The 20,072-nt window shown below is 41.0% G+C and overlaps 1 long non-coding RNA gene across 3 annotated transcripts in view; it reads left to right on the top strand.

Moving 5' to 3' along the window:
• Positions 1 to 20,072, top strand: part of LOC307179976 — a 590,142-nt gene that overhangs the window by 320,169 nt on the left and 249,901 nt on the right. The window contains exon 1 of one of the 3 annotated variants that reach the window (XR_013825631.1): positions 3,082 to 3,141. The exons of the other annotated variants lie outside the window; for them this stretch is intronic. This is a non-coding gene — a long non-coding RNA (uncharacterized lncRNA). Of the gene's footprint in view, positions 1 to 3,081; positions 3,142 to 20,072 lie in introns of those variants that run through there. 3 annotated transcript variants of the gene reach the window in all.

The following is a 20,072-nucleotide window of genomic DNA, read 5'->3' as shown; positions in this document are numbered from 1 at the left end:
CAATGAGAAGCCCGCACACCGCCAAAAAGAGTAGCCCCTGCTCGCCGCAGCTAGAGAAAGCCCACATGCAGCAACAAAGACCCAATGCAGCTGAAAAGAAATAAATAAATTAATTAAAAAAAGGAAACATCCCACATTTATATGAATGTATGTGGGTTTCAAAAAAATTAGCTAAATAATTTGCAATGATGATAAATCAACTAGGGAAACAGTATAAAAAAATGAAGTGGACCACAATGACATTTATTTACATACAAATTGGACAGTCTCTCTTGTGATTAAAATATTTCACAAAAATGTATTGTGAATACATTTCCTCCGTATTATTGATGTTATTACTTGGAATGAGCAATTTTTAAATCAGTGTGCAGAAGAAAGTAATACTGGGCGTCTTTTTCAAAAAGGCAAGACTGGACTTCCCTGGTGGTGCAGTGGTTAATGAATCCACCTGCCGGTGCAGGGGACACGAGTTCGATTCCTGGTCCGGGAGGATCCCACATGCCACGGAGCAACTAAGCCCCTGCGCCACAACTACTGAGCCCACAAGCCACAACTACTGAAGCCCGCACGCTCTAGGGCCCGCATGCTGCAACTACTGAAGCCCGCGCACCTAGAGCCTGTGCTCTGCAACAAGAGAAGCCCCTGCTCGCTGCAACTAGAGAAAGCCTGCGCACAGCAAGGAAGCCCCAGCGCAACGAAAAAAAACCCAAAAAACAAAAAAATGGAATATCTATGAAGTGCAGTAAAGCAAAGCACGATAAACTTAGGTCTGCCTGTATGTATATATGTATGTGTGTGTGTGTATATATATATATATATTATACTGTCGACTGAAGAAAATGCATGACCTAGAAGCTGAGAATTACATTTCATTCAGGGACCTTAACAGAGGACACTATGGCACTCGGACAGGCAGCCAGCATCTCAGAGAGCTCTGAAGGTCTGTTCCAAAGAGGTAAGGGAGGAGCCTGGATATATAAGAGTTCTTGCTAAAAAACAAAACAAAACAAAAACCATAAAACCAAAAACATGTAGTCGAACATGGAAAGATTACAACTAATCACACACACACACACACACACACACACACACACACACACACACACACACACACACACACGACCCAGACATCTCAAGTTAATGAATTTAGCACCTTTCTATGTATGGGAAGATGCAAGAGTGTGGACTCACTGAAAGCATTCCTTTGATATGCACCTTAGCAACCTAAGGGCAGTGTCCTGCTTTTTTCTGTTGAATCCCCTCAGGGGGCACAGTTGGGGGCAGCTGCGGCTTCCGAGGGCTTGATGGCTACAACATCCTTTGTTTACTGAGATGGCAGGTGACAGTTTTTATATACAATGTATGATGAAAAACGATAATAAAATCAGTAAGAAGAGATACAGGACCCCATACAAACATGTTAAATGATATTCACACGTTGGTCCTAGAGACTGTATATAGGGAAGCTGAGGACTCATTTACTGTGACAAAATTTGACTAAAATTGTCATTCACATGTGGATGAAAAAATTAATAGTCAATCTAAGAAAGAAATGGGAAATCTTATTTAAGCCAACCTGAGGATTCTAGCTCAGGAGACCGTCTTTGAGAAAGCTCTGAGGACTGTTCCACCTGTTAGACGTCAAGCACAGCTATATACATTTTTGAGACCAAGGGTCATACATCAAAGTAACATAATGACAGTTTACAGGGTCCAACAAGGCGAATAGCGGGTTATTGTGACCCCTTGCAGGACTGATAAAGGAGTGTTACCCCCTAAGGGGCTACTTTGCTGGAGCCAAGAGGAAATGCTATTTTTGTTTTGTTTTGTTTTGTTTGTGTTTGGTGAGCAGGCATTACTGTTTCCTCTAAGGGAATCTCACTAATGCACAACGCATATGCACGATACACTAAAGGGATGGGTAGTGGCCCAAGGGACAGAGAGAGAATTATATGTTTAAAATTTTTTTCCTGAATGAACCCATCTATGAAGCAGGAACAGACTCACAGGCAGAGAGAACAGACTTGTGGTTGGCAAGAGGGGGTGGGAGAGGAACGGAGCGGGAGTTTGGGATTAGCAGATGCAAACTGGTATATATAGGATGGATAAACGACAAGGTCGTACCGTAGAGCACAGGGAACTACATTCAGTATCCTGTGATGAACCATCATGGAAAAGAATATGAAAAAGAACATAGATGTGTGTAACCGTGTCACTTTGCCATACAGCAGAAATGAACACAACATTGTAAATCAACTATACTTCAAAAAAAAGGAAAGAGGCAAAAAAAAATTTTTTTGGTTCTGCCTTAAAAAGAATTTTATTTCCTCCCACTAAATGCACAAAATTCTTACTCATAGGATATTGTCTTATTAATATATAAAAACGTGTTTCTATATCACTCTGAGGTTTACAATACAAGGTAACTTCATAGAAGAAATCAATGGAGAGATTTCTTTCTAGTTTGTGCCCTTCAGGTGACTTTCAATCTTTACCCCCAATCATAAACGAGAAAACTTTCATGTAAAGGAGGAAATCGTTGCGTCTCAATAAACAACGAAGGGATTTTTTTTAACAGGTACCCTCAAATATGTTAAGCAAGTAAGCTTTATCAATTTTTTTTTCTTTAAATAAATAGCACTCGCCTGAATTTGGCCTTATGGGGTCTGGAAGGGGGCGGTCCAGAGTAAATACCGCGATACTGTGGTTTATAAAAAGAACTACCTATTTGGTCTTCATCCCTGTTTCTGGTGCAGAGCTCCTTCCTAACCAACACCCTTAGAATTTCCTGTGCTGGAGCTATTCAGGTGTGTTTTGTTATGTTAATGAGTTTGCTTCTGCATTGCCCCTACTTCACCTGTGGATGGGGGCTGGTTGCCAGGGGAACTAGCCGGGGGAGGAGAGGGTTGGAACTTCTAACTCCACCCCTGGACCTCCGGGGAGGGGAGAGGCTGCAGGTTGACTCAATTCCCAATGGCCGATGATTTAATCAATCACACCTGTGTGAGGAAGCCTCCTTAAAGCCCGAGAGGTCAGGGGTCGGAGAGCTTCTGGGTTGGTGAACGCTTGGCCGCTGGGAGAGGGTGCAGACGCTCGCGCCCCTTCCCGTAGCCTTGCCTACGCGTCTTTTCTCAGAAACCGGTGAGTTATGTCCTTTTGTCATCTCTTGGTGTTCTAGGAAGTAACATGGTCCTCTGAGTTCTGTGAGCTGCTCTGGGGGTGGGGTTGGAGGGTCGTCGGAGTCACCTATCTTTAGCCCGCTGCTCAGAGGCACAGGTAACAGCTAGAACTTCGGATTGGCGTCTGAATTGTGGTGGCGGAAGGGGGAGTCTCGGAGGACTGAGCCCTCAGTCTGTGGGGTCTGATGCTTCCTCAGGCAGAAAGTGTCAGAACTGCGTTGAACTGGTTGGTGGCGAGGACCCCACGCCCCAACTCTGCACACACACAGGAACGGGTGACCAGACCCCTCTTCCTACCTCCCTGAGGTTGCTGTGTGCATTTTCCCTTCTTTCCTATCCCTGTTTTGCCCCCGTAGCTTAGAGCATTCAAGTGTTACTTTTGTTGGTTTTACAACCGAGTTGGTTTCTCCAAAGTTTGCTTCGAAGACGGTGGGGAATTGGATTTAAAAGAAAATCTTGTTTTTAATGTTCATGAAAAGGCTGCGATCAGAATTGCATTAATCAGCTACTCGGATCAGCTGCTGCTTCTCAGTGTTGAAAGGATCAGCTTGTTTGATAGCTGTGGCAAAATTACATTTCATTTGCTGCAGCCGTTTCAAAGTTAATAAAAGCTAAACGAGGGCTAGATTGAAATGGAAAATGAATAAATGCTGATGCAGGAGGGGAGCCTCCGAGCTGAGACTCAGTCGCTGAGCCTTTAAACAATTCATCTGAGACTCAATAACTCATTATGGAAAAGAAAATGTTCAAATGCGCTAAGATGTGGAATGAAAAATGAAAGAGCTGTTTTTCATTTTATCTTAATGACAATCTGTGATTGGTTTTGTATTTAAATACATATATATTATATATGTTAACATACTTAACCTATTAATATCCTGTGGTTGTATATCTGTAAATATATACATCTATATAATTTATATACTCTGTAAACATTTATATATAAACATGTTTGTATATCTATAAATATAAGGTATATCCATATGTAACATTATATATGTATACAAAATTGATATATAAAAACCTAAAATGTTAATAAGTTAAGTATGTTAACATATTTATGTATATGTATATATAAAATGAAATTTTGAACCACCATCTTATTATTCTTTCTGTTGTATAAATAACTGCAAATAAATTGTAAGTAAACTTAACCAGGGGAAGAATGTATGCATAGGTAGGTCATTCACAGATTCAGAAGCAAGTTCTTTAAAGATTTAGGAAACTCTGAATTAGTGTGATAAGACTCCAGGCTTGTTGAAAGCCGTTCAGTTGGGTGATAGATTCTTTAAAACTGCATCTTCCATAAAGGCAGCTTTTGAACTGAGGAATGACCCAATCCCAGTGGTCTTTGGAGATATTCGGCATCTGTGGTTTTAAATTCTAAGAGTTGTCCACCATAAAGTTACCAATTGTCTCATTTGAGACGGGCTATGCAATCAACACAGCTGAAATAAATCGTGAAGTCATTTCAGTGTATTGGAAATTGATTGATTTCAGAGCAAGCAGAACATGGAGCTAGATCATGATCTCTGAAGGTACCATATAGAAAGAGTCATGTTTACTCTGGAAGGAAGCATATTAAAAAAATGAAAGAGAACGCGATTTTGGCCTTTTTACCAAAAAACCATATGAAAATTTTCCATTTAGGACTATCTGAACTTAACCTTTATGCCAGCTTGGTATATTTTATTGTGGATAGCTGTGTCCTACACGCTCTTTTCTTTTTCTTAACAAATATTATTTAGTTATTTAATTAATTTTGGCTGAGTTGGGTCTTGGTTGTGGTGTGCGGGCTTCTCATTGCGGTGGCTTCTCTTGTTGCGGAGCACAGGCTCTAGGCACGCGGGCTCTAGAGCGCAGGCTCAGTAGTTGTGGCTCATGGGCTTACGTGCTCCGCGGCATGTGGGATCTTCCTGGACCAGGGCTCGAACCCGTGTTCCCTGCATTGGCAGGCAGATTCTTAACCACTGCGCCACCAGGGAAGCGTCTGCACTCTCCTTAATGATGTTTTTTGTATTCCCCTTGATCTGTTTTCATACTTATTCAGCCATCTAGGTTCTTATAATGCATGGATATGGTGATTAAGTCACAGCTTCCAGAAAATCTCTGGTATTTTTCTCTCTCCTAATAATTTTGCCCCTCTGGTTGGATACTTAAAAGATACTGGAGGGGAAGAATTGTTTAGAGGTAGCATTTTGGAGCTGAGCCATCCAAGGGTCACAGATTAGATTAAGTTTTGAACCTTACAGCTCTGGGTGGAAACATTCCTAAATTGATGAAATTCTCTTGGCATTTTGGGCAAACGCCTGCAACAGCAATTTAATCCTCCCTTTATTTTAATCTCAAAGAGCAGCAGTGATTATAAGACAAGAATCTAAGCACAAACTGACTACAAAAACTAGGCTAGATTAGAAGAATATAAACAACAGATGATAGAAAGTATGGGTTACATTTGGGTAAGAAATACTGTATAGCAACTGACTGAGCTGATGTTAGAAAAATGCAGAAGTAGAAAAGATAGACCAGTACATACTTCTGAAAGGTTTGACCAGCGTGGGGTGGTACCATTATGAACAGAAGTAATGATATTAGAGAGGTACTAATTTGGGTAAATTTAATTGGGTAAATGAAATGATTTTAAATTTTCAAAAAACTGATGGAGCAACTACAAAGTGGTGGAGTTTTTTTTGTGATGACCAGTTTAACATGCATGCCTTGTTTCCCCATCTTTGAAAAAACGTAGAACTCTTTCATTTCCGTTCTGTCTCTGTCACACAAATGATAGTCCACTTTAAGGCCTGTTAGCAGGATGTTTTATATTTTTCTCTTAAATCTTCTCTATAACAATTCTGCATGGCTTCTAAAGACAGGGTCTGCATGATCCTACAGTGGTGAATTCATATGATTTGTCTAAACCCATAAAATTCACAACATCAAGAGCAAACCCTGATGTAAACGATGGACGCTGAGTGGTGATGATGTTTCAGTCAATGTAGGTTCATCAGTTGTAGCAGTTATACCATCTGGGGGGATGTTGATAATGGGGGAGGCCGTGTGTGTGTGTGTGTGTGTGTGTGTGTGTGTGTGTGTGTGTGTGATGGTTATATGGGAAATCTCTCTACCTCTCAATTTTTCTGTGAACCTAAAACTGCTCCAAAACAATAGTCTATTAAAAAAAAAAAAAAAAAAGAAATGGAAAAGGAGGGTCCCTGTTGTTCCAGATGACAAATGGAGAGGAAGGTGGATTTTGACCCACTCTCTGAGTAATTATTTCTGTGCTGCAGGAAGTACACTAAACGCTAATTCTGGACTGACTAGAAGGTCCCGGTTCGGTTATTATTTCAGGATGCACCAACACCACTTCAGCATGTCTAGATACCAAGACCTGTCTACAAATCCTCTGCGTCAACCCCCCCAAAAATCTTCTCAGAAGAGCTCTCCCCCAACTGCGAGGGCCAGGTCTTGTACCTGGGTCCCAAGCAGAGACTCCTGGGAGGGACGCCCTGGTCCCTTTCTCTAACAGGTGTTGATCAGAGACAGCATCCTCCAAGATTTTTCCATCCCTTTTCCCCCAAAAGGATACTTCTGCGTGCGAAAAGGTATTTCGTTGGTTCTAATGGTCTACTCAGCTTACAGCAACCTTGACTGTATCACAAAAGACTCACTTATTTCCTTGTGTCCCTTTCACAGACAAACGGACATTTGCTCCCCTTGCATGAGCATTACTCAGAAGTCGTTCAAGTATAAATGAAATGTTACCCCTGTTATTTTGTCCTGTTGTCAGCAAAGTCGAACCTTTCCCCAACATGGTCGCATTGAATTTTTGCACCTCATTCAATTCATGTAATCCTGTATATGCAGTGACGCCTGTGAGGTTTCCGTTCTCTCCATCAAGTTAAATACCATAGGACTTTGCTCCTAATGGTAAATCAACTTGGCTTCTAGGATGGGCAGTTCAGTTTGTGGTTGGCGAGAAGGTCATTGGGATTGTTAACAAATGCAGAATGCCCCGAGCCATTCTGGAAAGAACGGTGATCCTCATCATGACAATGGCCTCCACTTTTATCGTATATCCAGAAGTATCATAAAGGGCTTAACAGGTCTGTAACTACAAATGAATATGAGAATAATTTTACATAAGACTAAAATGTGTCAGCGGTTTACCAGAGCATGGCAGAAGGACTCCATTTAGAACAGGAACTGAACAACAACAGTTGCATGGGAAAATGACTGGGATATGCAAGAGGTCATTACACGGTGTGGGACTGATCCATGGATTCAGGAGAGAGCTTTTCCCATAAGTACTGAGGAAACTGAGATGAACCACAAAAAAAAGTTCTTTAGAAATGAGACTTGAACATCAAAGAATATGAAAATAGGGAGTTTCTAAGAAGTACTGGCTGATCGCATTTCAATCTGGAACTGTAAAGATTCTCTGTGTCCATCAGAAGGAAGCCCTGTCCTGGTCAGCTAAAAACAGGGACAGAAAACCTAATCAGCCAACGGTAACCATTTCATACATGAGTTTCCTTTACTAAACCATTGTTGAGACTAGATTAGGTGTTGGAAATCTGGTCTAGTAAGAGTTTGGTTCACCTAACAAACTTTGTGTTCTTGGGGAAGAAAAAGCAAACGATCATTTTCTTTGCCATGTGAGTTTGCCCACTTAACTGATGGAGAATGTAATGCTTTTAGGTTTCTTTTAATATGCCAGTTGCAGTGAGAGGCCTGTGTTGTAAATTAATATGCTAGCATTCTTGTTCATGAGTCTTGGTCATTTTGAATTTCCTGTCTCTCTATGATGGCTGCAGCCACCATGCAGGTGTCTGCATCTTCATCGTTGAGGACCAGCTCCTGTAAGATAATACAGGCAGTTCTTAGGAAATATCTAACATGCACTCTTATGTCATATCACTTGTTTATGTATTTTTATCCTCTGGAGTGTCTTTGGTTCAATATGTGAAACAAGGAAACGTGTAATGAGGCAGTTTTGCGTTTGTTCACGCAGCCAAAAATCCTATATTGCGTGCCCGAAAAGTATCACTCAAGTGCAGGATTCAAGAGTGATGTTCTCTACCTGAGCAAAGGTGGCAACTTAGCAGATTGTGTAGCTAAACCGTGCTTCAGTTAGAAAATGCTGTCCTTTTTCATACATGCATTATATTCAACATTGTTTAAACAGAGAAAATGCGTAATTTTCAAGTGCACGCAAGTGATTCAGTTGGGTGGTAACAATTCATTGATTGTTGTTGGTGAGTACTTCTTGGTGAAGATATAAATATATAACACATCAAGTGCTTTTATATATTTGTAAAATATATTCATATATTTATAGATATATTTCATAAAAGATGTTTCTCCGTGAACCTGGCTCAGTGCCTTTGTGGAAAATAAATGGACCATTTATGGGTGGGTCCATCTGAGCTCTCTATGCAAACACCTTACTGTACTGATTACTCTAAAGTAAATCTTAAAATTATGTAAAGACCTTCAACTTTGTTTTTTTAAGTTTTGTTATCCCCCAAACTGGGATAAGCAGGAATAGTCTTTATTTGGATCCAGCCCAAATTTATTTGCTTTTCATATTACTCTAGACAGACTTACCAGTGTTGATTCTTGGGTATCTGTTGCATTGTGGTTATTAAAATTCTTTTCAAATATTTTATTTAATCTGACCTATCTGAATGCAATTATTTTCATACTCATTTGGATACAAGTCCATCCAACTTCGAAAACATTCATAATATGAATTCTCAGCTTTGTAATCTGATCCTTATTTTAATTTATTTTACTTTTTCAAAATAGAGGTAGAGATGGTTTACAATTTATGTACGTTTCATGTGTACAACATAGTGATTCACAATTTTTAAAGGTTATACTCCATTATTTACAGTTAGTATAAAATCTTGGCTATATACCTTGTGCTGTACATTGCATCCTTGTAACTTATTTTATATCTAATAGTTTGTACTTCTTACTCCCCTCCCCCTATCTTGCCCCTGCCCCCTTCCCTCTCCCCACTGGTGACCGCTAGTTCTCTATATCTGAGTCTGCTTTTTTGTTATATTCACTAGTTTGTTGTAGTTTTTTAGGTTCCACATTTAAGTAATATCATACAGTATTGTCCTTCTCTTTCTGACTTGTTTCACTAACTATAATACTCCAAATCTATCCATGTTTTTTCAAATGGCAATATTTCGTTCTTTTTTATGGCTGAGTAGTAGTTCATTGTATATATGTACCACATCTTCTTTATCCATTCATCTGTGGAAGGACATTAGGTTGTTTCCATATCTTGGCTATTGTAAATAGTGCTGCTGTGAACGCTGGGGTGCATGTAGCTTTTAAAAAAAATTGTAGTTGATTTACAATGTTGTGTTAGTTTCAGGTGTACAGCACAGTGGTTCAGTTATACATATATCTATCCTTTTTCAGATTCTTTTCCCACCTAGGTTACTACAGAAAATTGAGTAGAGTTCCCTGTGCTATACAGTAGGTCCTTATTGGTTATCTATTTTATATACAGTAGTGTGTATATGTTGATTCCAAACTCCTAATTTATCCCTTCCCCTGTTCCTTTCCCCTTTGGTAGCCATAAATTTGTTTTCTAAGTCTGTGAGTCTCTTTCTGTTTTGTAACACATTTTAGATTTTACATATAAGCGATATCATATGCTCTTTGTCTTTCTGACTTGCTTCAGTTAGTATAATCATCTCTAGGTCCATTCATGTTGTTGCACATGGCGTTATTTCATTCCTTTTTATGGCTGAGTAGTATGTCACTGTATATATGTGCCACATCTTTTTAATCCATCATCTGTCGATGGACACTTAGGTGGCTTCCACGACCTGGCTATTGTAAACAGTGCTGCAGTGAACATTGGGGTGCATGTATCTTTTCAAATTATGGTTTTCTCTGGATAGATGCCCCGGAGTGGAATTACTGGCTCATACTGGTAGTTGTATTTTTAGTTTTTTTGAGGAACCTCCACACTGTTTTCCAAAGTGTACGAGGGTTCTCTTTTCTCCACATACTTGCCAGCGTTTGTTATTTGTGGTCTTTTTGAGGACAGTCATTCTCACAGGTGTGAGATGATATCTCATTGTGCTTCTGATTTGCATTTCCCTGATTAGTGATGTTGAGCATCTTTTCACGTACATGTTGGCCATCTGTAGATCTTCTTCAGAGAAATGTCTATGAATAATCTTTAAAAAGAGAAATTGAGTTGCAGTATACTTACATGTAGATAAATTTTTATATATGCAATTTATGTAGATAAATTTTTATATATGCTATTTATATGTGTGTATGTGTATAAAATACCCTGACATACATGGATAATACTTCTTTTGTTTTAATAAATTTATTTTATTTATTTATTTTTTGGCTGCGTTGGGTCTTTGTTGCTGCGTGCAGGCTTTCTCTAGTTGCTGAGAGCGGGGGCTACTCTTTGTTGCAGTGCACCGGCTTCTCATTGCGGTGGCCTCTCTTGTGGAGCACAGGCTCTAGGCTTGCAGCTTCAGTAGTTGTGGCACACGGGCTCAGTAGTCGTGGCTCTCCGGCTCTAGAGCGCAGGCTCAGTAGTTGTGGCGCACGGGCTTAGTTGCTATGCGGCATGTGAGATCTTCCCAGACCAGGGATCGAACCCGTGACCCCTGCATCGTCAGGTGGATTCTTAACCACTGTGCCACCAGGGAAGTCCCATGTATAATACTTCTTGAGGCACTTGGTCCACCCCTACTGGTGCCTTAACTTTAGATGTATCAGTAAAGGTCCAGGTCCAGTCAGGATAACAAAAAAACCTCACTATGGTTTTCAGAAGAGGACTGATTAGAGAGATGCTTCATAGCTGAAAAGCACCAAACAGGATCAGTGAGGTGTGGGATAACATCCACAGGAAGAGGCTCCATCACTAGGACTGGCCCCCCGCCCCCCCGAATTCTGATGGATGCTTTTCAGAGTCTCTCTGTGAAGTTGGGGCTCAGGCAGAACTCCAAGGAGATGGTGTTGCTGGCCCTGCTCGTGCCTCTGAGTGTCCATGATGGGAGTGTCCTAGGAAGTTGACCTGCCAGAACCGTCGCCCGTGCTTGGGCAGCAAAGAGGAAGAAAGACACCCTTTGGTTTCTCCTCCCAAGTTTCAGGTTCCCTTTAGTGCCTACTCTCCTATCACATGGGAAGACGCTCGAAGGTCAAGCCCTCGTCTAATCCACCAGGTGAAGTCAAGGATTGCAGATAAGCTTCACGTAGCCCCGTTGGCCCTTCTCATTGGATGTCAATCCACCAGCCAGGTCCTCCACTTAGATTCCACCTGACAAGTCAGGAAACCTCAATACTTCAGAGAGGCTGTCTCCCGAGGTTGTAACTCACCAGAGCTGGAAGGTTGATTGGACAGGAGGTTGAGAAGGGCAGCTGGGCAAACAAGAAGTAGTTTAGTTTCTTCCATATCTCATTGTGGAAGTTTTGGTGCTCCATGTAGGAGAGTGGTGATTTTCCTGACTTAACATCCAGAACAGCTCTTACTTTCTTTTTCTCTTTTTATTTATTATTTATCTTTTTCGGCTGCGTCAGGTATTATTTGTGGCACGCAGGATTTCTTCGTTGGGGCATGCAGGATCTTTCATTGCAGCATGCGGGCTTCTCTAGTTGTGGCACGTGGGTTTTTTCCTCTAGTGTGGTGTGGGAGCTCAGTAGTTGTGGTGCGTGGGCTTTGTTGCCCCATGGCATGTGGGATCTTAGTTCCGTGACCAGGCATGGAACCCGTGTCCCCTGCATTGGAAGGCAGATTTTTTACCACTGGACCACCAGGGAAGTCCCCAGAACAGAGTTTTTTTTCCCTAATACATTTATTTTATTTATTTTATTTTTGGCTGCATTGGGTCTTCGTTGCTGCATGCAGGCTTTCTCAGGTTGCAACGAGCGGGGGCTACTCTTCATTGCAGTGCACGGGCTTCTCAATGTGGTGGTTTCTCTTGTTGGGGATCACGGGCTCTAGGCGCGCGGGCTTCAGTAGTTTTGGCTCGAGGGCTCAGTTGTTGTGGCTCACGGGCTCTAGAGCACAGGCTCAGTAGTTGCGGTGCATAGGCTCTGTTGCTCTGCGGCATGTGGGGTCTTCCCAGATCAGGGCTCGAACCCGTGTCCCCTGCACTGGCAGGCGCATTCTTAACCACTGCACCACCAGGGAAGTCCCCCCAGAAGAGATTTTAAAAGCTGTGCTCAAAACCTCTCTCACTGCCTGTATGGGGTGTCCTAGCCCATGTCTGTATCACCATCCCCAGATACTCCCAGCATCCCTTCGTCTGAGCATCCTCTGGACTTCTCATAACTTGAGATGCTGTAGTGGGTGGGGTCCATGGAAACGATGGCAGCTTCTTTGCCATAGATTGCATTTTCCCCCATTTTTCCCCATTGCATTTTTCTCGCTTCTCACCCCAGGGAGGGAGCGGTGGGAAGAAAAAATACAAAGTGAGTAAGAAGGTGAGAGTTTGTTTTGAGGATGCTGCTGGGAACCTGAATCACCAAAAAGAAAAAAAAAAAAAGCATTCAAGGAAATGTCTCAAAAGAAGGTTTCAAAGCAGCTTTATTACTTTGGAGGGTTAGGAGCAGAGAGACATCCTGTGAAGGGTCCTTCGGCATGTCTGAAATGTCCACGTTAAAGATAGCAAAACAGGATAAAGAAACTGACAGTTGGGAATAAATGCCTTCTACTGATCAAAGAAATCCAGTTTTGAGAGGAGATGGTGGATTTTAATCTCTCTCTTCTGCCAGAGTGTTTTGCATTTGATTTCTGTTAATAATACTCCGACCCAACACACTTACGGATGGAGCCTTCTCTGGTGACTGACAGTTGAGATGATTCATGTTATGCCCCCCGCCCCGCCCCGCCCCGCCAACCCGAATTCTGAGGGATGCTTTTCAGAGTCTCATTTTGAATTCAGGGGACACGAGGTTTGTTTTTCTCTGAAATCTGGCTTCTGAGAAAGGTAGTGATGGAGAAATGGATGGCTGGAGCTCTGGCTCAGAAGACAGCAGTAGCCGTCATCATGCCTGCGCCCCTGAAAATGCAAAATCCATCCCGCATTGATCCAGGGAAATTAAATTTTGTTTGCGCACAACAATTTTTTATAAGAAAAAACGGCGATTTTGAGCTCTCTGCAGGTTACATGCTCATTTTCTGGTCGAGCTTTCCATCAGCCCCTTTAATTTACAGCGTATCGCTCCTCACGATCGAAACAGTGTTTTCAGGTGTAATGAAACTGCCTATCAGTTAGAAAAGGGAGAAATGAGATACGGGGCTGGTGGTTCAGTTCTAGGAATCTATGGTTGCTGTCACTAGATGATGCATCGCGTCTTTCTTTTAAATATCCCTCTTGTTGTATTTGATCCTCGTTGAACCCTTGCATCTTCCTCCAGCAAAAAGTGTTAAGATTTTATAAGAAGGTAAAGATTTCTTTTCTGGAATTTTGTGGGGAAACTGAATGTGGTCTGTGTTAGTCACGTGTCCCACGGTAAAGGAAACGTCTTAGAAGTATTTGTTACGGACTTCCCCGGTGGTCCGGTGGTTAAGACTCTGCGCTTCTGCTGCAGGGGGCGCGGGTTCCGTCCCTGGTCGGGGAACTAAGATCCCCACATGCCGCGTGGCATGTCAGAAAGCAAAAAAGTGTCTGTTTAAAAAATTTAGCTTCCACAGAGGTTGAGAGTTTTCACAATCGAACATCAATTTTTCCATAAAATGTAGGAGCTTGTCTTATGAAACCTTGCTCAGAGAAAAATAAAACTGTTGAAAGAAGGAAGCCATTTGATGAAAATATGCCCTGCGTGTAGCAGAAGAGAGCTTTTTCTTCTAAATTGCACATCAAAATATTATCCTACGTAGAAATTGTGTTCCCTTTCATTCCACAGTAAATTTTTGTGGCCAGGATATTAACAGTGAATAATACTGCTACTGGCATAACTTTATCTACAAGGACGAAAAGAAAGAGAGTTTCGACTAAACCATCTGACAAAGAGAGTAGAATTGGAAATGCCCCGGAATTTGCCTACATCGGAAAAAGTGCACTTCTGTCATTGATTAATGACTAACCACGTGGTTATTACAATTAAAGTGTCCCTAATTTGATGCAGCAGGTGAAAATCATTAGTAATAACGCTAATCTGAACACCTATGGAATTCATTCTGTTGGGACAATTCCTTGAATTGTAGGGAATGAAGAAAAATAAATCAAGATTCCTGCTTTTAAAATGGTCAGTCTCCTGCTATATTTAGACCCCGTAGGGAAAACATAGGTTCCGAGTCTGCCATAGAATGCAAGTCAGCATTGATTAACAGAGGAGAAGGGAGTAATTACATCTGCTTCAGAGGGAAAGAGCTCCCCATGAAAGGAAGGAAACTGAGGCAACATCGTTTCCAGTAGGTCTGAGAGGCAGAAGGCAGATATCTCGTTTCAGAGCAGCCTGTGTCTCTAAGGAGCCATGCTTGTCCCAGGAACAAGTAGGGAAGAAAGATTGTTAGTGTGGTGAATAAACTCTGAGCATCAATTACATACAGTGTGACTCCGAGGCTGAGGAACTCGGTTATTTCTGGGGTCTGCAATGCTCTCTTCTCTCCCGAGTTCCATGTGCCTTGAGTATTAGAGAAACATGGAACTATGAGGGGTGGTCAGTACACCATTGACAAACGTTTCCAGCTTTTCAAGCCTTAATTGCCTCCATGAAATGCCACAGATTTAATTTTATACGGCCTTTTTATTTGAACAGTTAAGTAACCTTTTTTTCTGATTTTTAAAAAAATGGGTATAGTTGCTTTACAGTGTTGTGTTACTTTCTGCTGTGCAGCAAAGTGAATCAGTTATACATCTAGCCCCTCTTTTTTGGATTTCCTTCCCGTTTAGGTCACCACAGAGCACTGAGTAGAGTTCCCTGAGCTATACAGCAGGTTCTCATTAGTTATCTATTTTATACATAGTATCAATAGCATATATATGTCACTCCCAATCTCCGAATTCATCCCACCACCCCCCTTTCTCCATTGGCCTTAAAATATTCCACATCTGGGCTAATTCCCAGGTGATGAAAGCAACTTTAGAATACCCACAGCCTCCTCTAATAAATAGAAATAGAAAACAGGAAAGTCAGAATCTAGACAGACAAGCAAGTAGAAGAAAGAGGAATTCACCACCTTTCAGATTCTCTCATCTATTTGTGAGAGCTAGTACCCTCCATATTTGATATTTTAGAGCCTTAAATTCATTAAGTCCTAATACATCCTGTATTAGGGGATGTCTTAGGACTTAACACATTCCTTTCAGACATATCTGTAAAGTTTTGGAGGCTTGATAAATTCTATTAATGATGTTCAATTTTATTAGGGTTGATCATTTTCGTGAGTGACCATTAAATTCTAACTGGTATTCACCCTCTGATGTTCTCTTTATCCTGGTCAGAGTAAAGTTCTTTTTTTTTTTTTTTTTTTTTGCCGTACGCGGGCCTCTCACTGTTGTGGTCTCTCCCGTTGCGGAGCACAGGCTCCGGACGCGCAGGCCCAGCGGCCATGGCTCACGGGCCCAGCCACTCCGCGGCATGTGGGATCTTCCCGGACCGGGGCACGAACCCGTGTCCCCTGCATCGGCAGGCGGACTCCCAACCACTGCGCCACCAGGGAAGCCCCAGAGTAAAGTTCTTAACACACCAGACTGTTTCCTCTCGAGTGTTTGTCAGGGGCAGAAATTCTACCCGACAGGTCTTCTAGGGTTTTTGACATTGATCACATTACTGGATACATAAATATGCTTAATCCTTATCTGAGTCCCAGGTGTAGGAAAAAAGCTGAGTGTGTAATCAACTAATTGGTTTTCTCCTGAGAAATAACAATAACAACAGTAATGTAGAGGAGTGATATCCTAAAAGCACAGCAAAAACAAAAGCAAGGCGTGATAACGCATCTACGTGAAAGGGGAAAAATGCTGCTTTTTCATTTATTTTTGAGTCAAAACATGGAAAGCAGACATTAAACATACCGGTGTTTGCAATAATGGATAAAAGCATGAAATGAAAAGAATCCCGAGCTTCCCAAGGTCAAGTGTGTCCAGTGCAATTTCTTCATCTTTTTCCTTTTCTTGTCTTGGGGCTACACGAATGAAGTCATACCACATGAGAAGCGGGAACTGGCCTTTCGTGTTTTCGAAGTAACTAGAGACTGAATACGTTCCTGTCATCTCTGCATGAATTGAGACACATCACAACAGTTTTTACCGTGAAGAATGGTGATTTGCTATAAGATGAAATGAAAGCAAGGAGGCAGTTAACACATGACGCTATAAATCTGAATTTAAAGAGCTTCATTATCCTTAGTGAAAACACAGGGTTCACATTGCCTGTTTCGATACAGTCTGCATAGTAAAATCATGAGGGTTTCATTGATGGATTGAGAACTTAAAGTTTCTTGGTTTTTTTTCCCCCCGAATTTAAAATATTTTGTCATTGTGTTTTGGGGTTTTTCTGTTTTGTTTTTTGGTTAGGTCACCGTTAGTAAAATGTTTGCTGTTTAAGCTGGCGAGAAAAATACTTAAACAGGCATAACAGTGTTAGCATATTTGTGCAGCAGATAAAATGTTTAAGTAGATTTTAGTTCTCAGAGCTCTATAGTAAGAGCCATGAGTTAATTTAGACTATCAGTCCAATACTGGTGCACAGATAGAAAACATGCATCATGGCAAAGATAAACGAATCTTAGAAATTGCAGATGTCAGTCTTTTTTTTTTTAATTGTTTTATTTTTGATTGTTTTGATTTTTGACGGGAATGTGGAGTACTGAGACTTTGCCTTCACCCAGCTTTCTTGAATTTTAATGTTTACCTAACTTTGGTGCTTTGGTAAAAATCTAAGGAATTAACTTGGGTCCAATGGTGCTAACTGAACTATAGGCATAATTAGATTCTATTTTAAAATTAGTGGGTTTTTTCCATTCTGGGATGCAGTCTCGAATGTCACATTATATAGTTATTCGTCTTTCCTTAGTCTCCTCCTAACTGGAGCAGGTCGTACCTCTTTGCTGTTCTTTTGCGATCTGGATGCTTACGAAGAGTAATGGTCAAGTGTTCTGTGGATTATCTGTCGATCTGGGGCTGTCGGATGTTTTGCAGTTTGGAAGTATGCAGAAGTCTAACTCAAGGAGCTCCCAATCCTGAAAGTTGGAAAGAGTGTGGCAACAAAGTAACAAGAATACTGGCTGATACGCCATAGAGTCGTGTAAAAATCAGTTGAGTTCACACAGCTGTAAGTCACTAGTTTAATAAATAAGGGATAGCTCTTCTACCTTACAGAAGAACTTCGATTAATTCCTATGGGAAGGATGAGGAAAGTATACGATCGCTAATAGGCAAGTACCACGGAAATAGTTGTTGTAGCCGTTATCCGCCAATGGCTGGTAGAATTATTGGGCAGAAGTTCAAGGTGGTCTCCAAGTGTCTGCCACAGATCCATATTAATTGCAAAGAATAACTTAACCGAGGTGAAACCCCCCACACAGCAACTTAGTCTGGTCATCAAGGTTAACAATGACAAAGATGTACTGAGAAGAAGAAACCAGCAACCCTTGGATAGTATTACGAGGAATTCTTAATATCATTGGGAAGAAATACTATGACCTGCTAATGGAAGTGTGACTTAAAACATACACATCTCTGCTAAAATTGAAAATGGGTACTTTATACCCTAGTACTCTGCAGTTACAGCTCTAGGTATATTACCTTAAACAGATGAAAAAATAAAATGGCGTTCATTCCTAACAACTGTGTTCACCTAACAAAGTAAAAGCAAACAGAACGTTCAAGAGTAGAATATGTCATGCAGTGGAATACAATTAGCAGTTAAATGCTGCACTGTATTTCTTATACGTGAACACTGACAGATGTAAGATGCATTAATCAAAAAGTTGCCTGTACGGCAGCATACTGTATAATTTTTATAAAGTATAGAAACTATAGATCATTTGTGGATGTAAAAGTTTATGGTGCGAACCTAACATAGGAATGGAGAAAAATACCCCAAACATGCCTGTTTTGGGTTGCCCTTTGGGCAGGGGTAAGCCTTCATGAGATCGACAAGGGTCATAAAGTAGATAGGGAATTTATAACATCACCATTTTATATATTACAGAATTGAAAAAGAACTTTCTGTGTATCACTAATACTGTTCTTGTGTTTATGATGCTGGTTTGCAAGGGATTATATATGTATATAATGTGTATTAGATATAATACATAATGATATATTGTATTATGTCTAATATGTGTTTTATCTAACATGTATTATATAATAATGCATGCAATATACCTGCATATCATTTATATCTAATATGTATTGTATATAGTACATATGATACATGTAATACACATGTATATCATTTACACTAGAATTATCCCATAATCAACCAAAGATACTTTGGAAAGCTCAGGGGGAGGAAAAACAACTAAGGTGTTTGCACGTCACCATGGAAGACCATATGATGTCTGTTCACAAGGGAAACAGCTGTGGTTGTGATGTGTTAATACCGTTTGTGTGCTTTTCATTTCAGTCATATCTGGCAATACATGTATATGCATAGAAGTGTATATATATTTCTCCCTAAAGTACATTGTGACAGTGGGTACGTATTAGGACCTTTGTGTCCCACAGGAGAAAAAAGTCATCTTTATCTCTTGCGTCACACTTGAGACAGACAACTCTACCCTCTCCAGCTATAGATATAGACGGTGATAATTTTACACTCATTTTCACGTGGGCTGCACACATACTTGGGGGTCCAGGATATATTACAAATAATTCACGTTGTCTCTTGTCTTGATAGCTCTTTGGTCTTCCTACCAAGTTGTTAGAAAAGTTTCTAGCCTGCAGCCTCCTTAACTGAAGCCATGCAGAGCAGCTGGGTAAAACTGTATCCCATGAGGACAGATGTCATTATGTGCAGGAATTTTCATATAAATTTGGCTTCCATCAAATATTTATTGCGTTTCTACCGTATTCCAGTTGCTAAGTGCGTGGGTAAGATTGTGGAGCTAAGGAGCAGAGTTAGAGCAAGGCCTTCCCTCCACCCCCCAGTGGATGTGACATTCACTTCTCCTATCCCCATAGGGAAGTGTGAATACATAAGGGCGAAAAATGTAGTGGAAATCAAAGAGCGACAGCGCTTAGTAATTGCAAGATGCAGCCTTGCAATGCATAACTCTGGTGAAAAGCTGAAGCAGGTGGCTTCGATTGGAGATCTAAGGGAGATTTTCATTCTGTGTTTAACTGAAATACTGAGGGTGTTACTGTGAGATGAGGTGTTGGGACAAAGAATAGAGACTTTTTTCAGAAAACCAGCAGACCAAGAAGATGGTGGACTAGTGTCCCAAAGAACCAGCTTATTCGAGTTAGAATTCAGATTTCTTTTATACGAAAAGGGGAGGGGGTGTGGCTGTTTGTTACAAACTTTGGTCCCGGAATCCTTTGTTCTTGCAGCTGTCCCTCAGGTCTGGTCACAGTGTTCCTGTAAACCTCCAACAAGACACATGTTGAACCCATGTTCAAAGTATTATTCGTGACAGCTGAAACCTGGAAACAATGTACATGTCCATCACTGGGTGAATAGATATATACACTATGGTATATCCATCTAATGGAATCCTGTTCCACAAAAAAAGGAGCAAACCACGGGTACATGTTACAGCTGAATGAACCTCCAAAGCAGTATGCTAATAAGCGTACATACCGTATGATTCCATGCATTTGAAATTTTAGCAAAGGCTTTTTTTCCCCCTAGAAATTAGATTAGTAGTTGCCTGAGTTGGAGGTGGCATTGGCTGCAAGTGGCCATGAGAAGGCTTTTTGAAGGGATGTAAATGTTCTAAAATGC

The sequence above is a fragment of the Stenella coeruleoalba genome, assembly GCF_951394435.1.
Source record: "Stenella coeruleoalba genome assembly, chromosome: X".
Lineage (NCBI taxonomy): Eukaryota > Metazoa > Chordata > Mammalia > Artiodactyla > Delphinidae > Stenella > Stenella coeruleoalba.
This window is presented reverse-complemented; position numbering and strand designations above follow the sequence as displayed.